General features: G+C 38.7%; 1 non-coding gene across 1 annotated transcript; it reads right to left on the bottom strand.

Annotated features, from left to right (window-relative positions):
* Positions 1–4296: 4296 nt before the first annotated feature.
* Positions 4297–4403, bottom strand: LOC148932130 (small nucleolar RNA R71). The gene has a single exon (XR_016136072.1). It is a non-coding gene; the product is annotated as a small nucleolar RNA R71 (small nucleolar RNA).
* Positions 4404–6727: the final 2324 nt, after the last annotated feature.

The following is a 6727-nucleotide window of genomic DNA, read 5'->3' as shown; positions in this document are numbered from 1 at the left end:
TCATCTCAATAACAATGAAACATTTAATTTTCAGTATGAGATTTTATATAGTGTTATTTTATGAGTTACTGAAAAAACAGTAAATTAAGAAAGAGGAAAGAATAGAAATAAGATTGTTTTCACTTTAGAAAATATTTTATTTTTTAATGAAATAATTTAAAAATAAAAATGTTTATTTTCAACGAGGACTAAGGCAGAGTTATTAATGTGTTAAATACTCCCTCTGTCCCACTAGAAATGAAACGTTTTCCTTTTTGGATTTGTCCTATTAAAAATGAAACGTTTCTTAAAATAGAAATAACTTTATCTCTACTTTTTCCTCTCTCTTACTTTACTCTCTCTTCTTTAACTCACAAAATAACACTATATAAAATTCTGTGCCGAAAAGTAAACGTTCAATATTTATTGAGACGGAGGGAGTAGTACTCTCGTACCAAAACCCAATGAAAAGTTGTTCTCCATGTGGATCAAATATTATTTCAGCCCAGCATGGAATTAAAAAATTATGCTTATATTTTATATTGTCCAATCCTATATAAATGAAGAAAGTCAGGCCCAATACTTTAGTTAAAACAGCTTATCGGATTTAAACAACTAAGCCCAAAGAAAAAAGATGCCTAATCGCTTCTCTCTCCAGTCTCTACTGTAGTCTGTACCGATCGGTACCGTTGGGTCGATGGCAGCTCCACGGAACTGAAATTTACTATGCCTGGAAATATACTCCCGTTGATGGATTTAATAGGCAGTTGGGATGCAACTAGGATTATACTTAACTCTCTACATTGCTCATATATATATATATAGAATTGTTTCTATTATTGTAGTATCCAAATACTAGCATATTGTGAGATCTTTGGTTTAGTATCGTCCAGACTAGACATAGATAGATGTACATTGTTACGAATAAACAACTCATATGTCTACTTCGTTTTATGTTTGTGATTATCTGAAATTTGCAGTTTCCCTTTATCTTCATATCAAGCTCCTTTTCAATATTCATGTGTAATCTGTCCATTCCAAATTTTTATCCAATATATTGTACCATTTCAGAGAAAGCACAACCAAGTACACCAACTTTAACAAAAAAAGAAAACTTCGAAAATGCAATGTAAAACATTTCAACACATGGCTTTCTCCTTGAAATTGTGCAAAAACTATGTTTATCGATGCCCCAAACTTAACCCGTTATTTTCTTCTATTTGCAACATTAATTTTCAATCATTGATAGCATATTTCCTTGCTAAATTTCTCAAAGCAATTTGGCAAAAAGTTTTATTTTGTTACAACTATGCCGTTGAAATTTGCAACAAAGTTCTTTCCTTTGTTAATAAAAGGTTATAAATGAAAATTAGCAGTATATGTTAAAATAATTAGCAGGAAAGTTTAAAATAGGTTCCATGATTCTACGTAAATAGTCATGTAGAACGATTTAAAAAAGACGACTTGACTTATAACAAAATAATTCAAATTAGTGAAGTACGAGATAAAACAATAATGAACAAATTATAAATTAAATGATTTTGTAAAGTAGTAAGTTTTAATAGTAGACAAACATAATGATATTACGCTATTACCCTTTCACATAAAACTAAATAAGCAAATGTGTTTTTTTAAATAAAGCTCTTTTTGTTAGATATGTGTTTAGACTTTAGAGTATACGAAATCGAGTTCCTGTTTAGCTGTTAAAAATGTATCTGGAAATTTTCTAATACCTAGTCAAATTTCTAGAATCTAGAGTTGTTAGTTAACTTCAAAATCAAAAGTCAAGTACTAATAGACTGGCGTGAATAATTAAATGACTAACTGGTAGTAGATAAGTAGATTAATAAGGCTTGGTGTCGGAGGAATCATCTGCCCGCTTTCACTGTATTCACTCCACTAACTAAATACATTTTCCATTTTTTTCCAATTCTTTTACTACAGCAAGCACGCGTGAAGCAGTCGCAACTGCATGCTCTACCATTGTCTATTGGATACTCCCTCTGTTCCCTCATAGTTGAGGCAGAACTTTTCAGCGTAGAGTTTAAGAAATGAATGTTGAGTGTGTTAAATAAATAGATAAAAAAGTAAGAAAAAGAAAAAAAGTGGAGAGAATAAAGTAAAAAGTGAATAAAGTAGAGAGAATAAAGTATGAGAGAGTAAAGTAAGAAAGAGGAAAAAATTACTATATATGGAAATGACTCAACTATGAGGGAACTTCTCGAAATGGAAAAATGACTCAACTATGAAGGAACGGAGGAAGTATTTTAGTGTAATTGGGTTGACTTGATTGATCAGTATTATCATAATGATACATCATATAAGTATGGAAGTGCGGAGTGCACACTTATTTTTTATTTCCAACGGTTGTTGTGTAAGAAATTCATCCGAAAATGTAATTTCTGAAAGTCAAAGGACTAGTTTGCAATTTCGGAAACCTTTTGAAAAACAGTTATTTTCGTTTCCCCCCTCAACAGATGCACTGGTTCATCTTGTTAAATCTGATCGATTCTTTTTGGTTCTATAATTTTTTCTCTAACATCAACATATAACTGTTCTGATTTCTCTGAATTGTATCCGATCAAATATTTTGGTAGAACCACCGAAATTGATTTGATCTGAAAGTGATTTCATCACGACTTTCAGATTATCCGTTTTGTTCAATATTCTTAATCTCCCCAACAAAGATCAAATCAAACTGAAAATGTCGAACAAGGAAACGGTGAAGGAAGGAACGAAAGGTTTCACGAAGTTGGATAAATTTGCTGGCCAAGATTTCAGATGCTGGCAAAAGAAGATGCATTTCATGCTGACGAATCTCAAGGTCGTGTACGTTCTGAGTACTCCCATGCCCGAGGCTGTTGAAAATGAAACTCTGGAACAGACGAGGAGGCGGATCAAGTGGAAGAACGATGACTACATATGTTGTGGTCACATCTTAAATGGTATGTCTGATTCTCTATTTGATGTGTATCAAAATGTTGAGTCTGCTAAGGAATTGTGGGCTTCCCTCGAAGCCAAATATATGGCAGAAGATGCTTCTAGCAAGAAATTTCTTGTTGGTAACTTTATTAACTATAAAATGGTTGATTCGAGGCCTGTCATGGAACAATACAACGAATTGTTGAGGATATTGTGACAGTTTTCCCAATATGATATAAAAATGGATGAATCCATTTCTGTCTCTAGTATTATTGATAAACTGCCACCTTCTTGGAAGGATTTTAAAAATAATCTGAAACATAAAAAGGAGGAGTTGAATTTGGTCAAACTTGGAAGTGATTTCCAAATTGAACAGTCCATACGTGATATGGAAAAGGGCTCTGTTGGTAATGCTAGAAACATAGTTGGTTCTTCTGTGAACATGGTGGAAGGGGGTGAATCCTCAAAGGCTGGTAAAGATAAACGTATGTTTCAAGGGAAACGGAAGTTTCAAGAGAATAACAGTAAGGATGGGAATAAGAAGCCTAAACTGACTTGCTGGAAGTGTGGCAAATACGGGCACTTCAAGAAGGATTGTAAGTCTAGAAAGGGTGGAGGAAAAGGGAAAAACGAGGCTGGTTCAAGTGGATCCAAGGATCCTGAAAAGCAATCAGGTTCGTTTTCTGTACTTAATGATCATTTTGTTGAGAATTGTTATGCATATTTTATGTGCAGAATGATGATCTTTCATGGTGGATTGATTCGGGTGCAACATTGATACGCCCGGATTTTGCACTGTTTTAAGGCCATTATTTGGTTCGTTTTTGTCATCAAAATCACTCTACATGTCCATTATTTGCATATTCTATAAATTTTGGTATTTTGACGTGTTTTGTGAGAAATGTGCATATTTGAGCCGAAAAGGGGAGTAAAAACGCATAGTCTGGAAATCTGGAGTCGATGGTGAAGTTGCTGATGGATGAGAGAGATGCGGAGAGAGCAGCCCGAGAAGCCATGGAAAAGAAGAACAGAGAAACATTACCTGTGATGAACATGTTCAATCATGGGAATATGATCACTTTTCCTAACGGCCCTCGTATTGATGCTAACAATTTTGAGTTACGCATGCCCCTTATCCAAAGGGTCGAGCAAACTCCTTTTGCAGATAGGGCGACTGAAGATGCTAACCGCCATCTCTCCAAATTCGTGGAAATCGCAAACACTCTGAAATTAAATGGTGTCGACGACGATGCCATACGGGTAATACTTTTTCCATTCTCATTGATTGATTCTGCTAAAGAGTGGTTTGAGTGTATGCCACCAGAAAAGGTCTCCACATGGAAGGACATCGTAGCTACCTTCCTCGACAAATACTACCCGCCAGGCACTATTTTGAAGCTCAAAAGTGAGATTTTTCAGTTCACACAAGGCCATGACGAGCCCCTCTATGAGGCATTTGCTCGTTTCAAAGCTCTTCTTCGAAAGTGCCCAAACCATGGTTTTTCCATAGACCATCAGGTAGGAATCCTCTATAATGGATTTAACGAGAAGATATGTGCTATGCTTGATTCAGGGGCAAATGGAGGATTTCTAAGAAAGACAGGAGAGGATGCCATGGCGGTGATCGAGGAGTTCGCCACCAACAGTCGGGGGTGGTCTAAGGAAAGGCATGCCACGAGAAGAGTAGCAGCCATAGAAGAGGCCGAGGAAAGTTCTTTTGCTAAGGAGTTAGCAGAACTTAGAGTCAGGATTGATCAAATGGACATCTCGAGGAAGGAAGATCCAATTCCGGCAACTTCCATAGTGGCAGTCAATGCACCCGAAACTGCCATATCAATTGTGGAAGAAATAAACTACGTGCAAGGAGGCGGTCCCAGAAACTACAATAACAATTATCGCCCTAATCAGGGGGGCGGCAATTTCAATAATTATAATGGGAACCGTCCGCACCCAAATCTTTCTTATTCTAACAATAATTACTTGCAACCCCCTGCAGGATTTAATGTTAGCAAAGGAGGAGTGGTTGAGCCGATGAAGAAGGAAGATAAGTATGAACAAGGAATCACGAAGATCTTGGAAGTAATTACGCAAGATAGGAAGATTAATGACACCAAGATCGGAGTGGTCGAAGCAAGGATAAACAACCTCGAGCAAGGAATGAACACAATCTCGGCAGCTGTAACCAATATTACCACTCAAATGGAGCAAATTCAGAAGAAGTTAGATGAGGATAGAGCAAAGGCAGCAGCAAGAGTGGATGATATTAACAAGAAGTGGGTGGCAAAGCAGAAATTTGGGGACTGCCCAGTCGCCGGCGGACCGCCGCAGACCACGCAGCGGCCCGCCACTGAGACGGCAGAGTCGTCCACTAAGCAGGGGCTTGTGCGGCACAACGGGATTGTACTCCCTTTTCAGCCAAAGAGGAAGTTCAAGCTTGAAGAGCAGTTCAAGCAATTCCTTAACATGTTTTGCAAGGTCCATACTAACATTCCACTTGTTGAATCGTTGCAGGAGATACCAAAGTATGCAAAGCTACTAAGGGAGGCGGTAATGAGGAAGAAAAAGCCGACTAAAGCCGACCTTAAGCTACCGCATCATTGCAGCGAGATCATCCAAAAGGAAAGGGCAGTGAAGCAAAGAGATCCGGGCCAGTTCATCATTAGGTGCCGAATTGGAGAAGGGAAAGTTGACAAAGCACTGTGCGACTTAGGATCGTCCATCAATCTCATGCCACTGAAGTACTACGAAAAGCTCAACATCGGGCCACTCAAATCTTCAGATGTAACACTCAGACTGGCCGATAACTCGTCCATCAAGACTGTAGGTATGATTGAGGATGTCTTAGTTAAAGTCGATGATTTTATTTTTCCTGCTGACTTTATTGTGCTTGACATGAAAGTAGACAAGAACGTCCCTCTAATCTTAGGGCGAGATTTTCTTGCCACTTGCAAAGCTTTGATTGATGTAGGTCGTGGCGAGATTACAATCAGAGATAATCATAGTCAATCCACCTATAAGATCGAGCGCGAGATGCTAAAATTTGAGGAGGCAAAGCGGGCAAAAATGGAACAACAGTGCAGAGCAGTCATGGCTACCGACTTGACCAAGCCCAAAGATCCCTTTGAAGCGGAGGATCCTTCTACCTCCACTATCTACATTGTCAAAGAGGTAAGACACTCTTCTAAAAAGGGCGATGCTAATTCTTCTACATCTGCTCCACAGAAGAAGAAACAGAAGAGAAAGAAAACACCCAAAGAGGACCCCGAGATATACGTCATCAAAACCAAAGAGGGGAAGTACAAGTGGTGGAAGAAGCTAGGGACCAAATTGCTCCCTATGCCAATTTTCAACACTCGAGTTATTGATCCGCCCAACTAGTGGGCCACTTCAAGTCGAGCTAACGACTTTAACAAAAGCGCTTATTGGGAGGCAACCCAATTTTCTTTTATTTTTTTTTATCTTCTCGTTTTTTTTTATGTTATGTTTAAAAAAAAATAAAAAATAAAAAATAAAAATTTACGGGTGGCGGTCGCCGCACTTAAAGCACGGCGGTCGCCACACGTGTGTTAACATGTGCAGGAAGGATCGGGCTTAGGGCGGGCCAGAGTAACCGCTGCACGGGCTGCGGCGGCCCGCCAGGATTGCTGTTTACGAAGGCCCGTGTGGCGGCCCGCCACGAGAGACGCGGCGGTCGCCACACGCAGTCCGGAGACGGGAGTGAGCCATAAAAGGTATGTTTTCCATTCCTTTTCACATTCCTTCTCAAATTCATTCCTTGCACACAACCCCCACCTATATAAATCACCAAATTCACACACCCACACTA

Source organism: Salvia hispanica, chromosome 2 (genome assembly GCF_029641045.1).
Source record: "Salvia hispanica isolate PSC_SH4W2 chromosome 2, Shi_PSC_v1, whole genome shotgun sequence".
In the NCBI taxonomy this organism is placed as follows: Eukaryota; Viridiplantae; Streptophyta; class Magnoliopsida; order Lamiales; family Lamiaceae; genus Salvia; species Salvia hispanica.
This window is presented reverse-complemented; position numbering and strand designations above follow the sequence as displayed.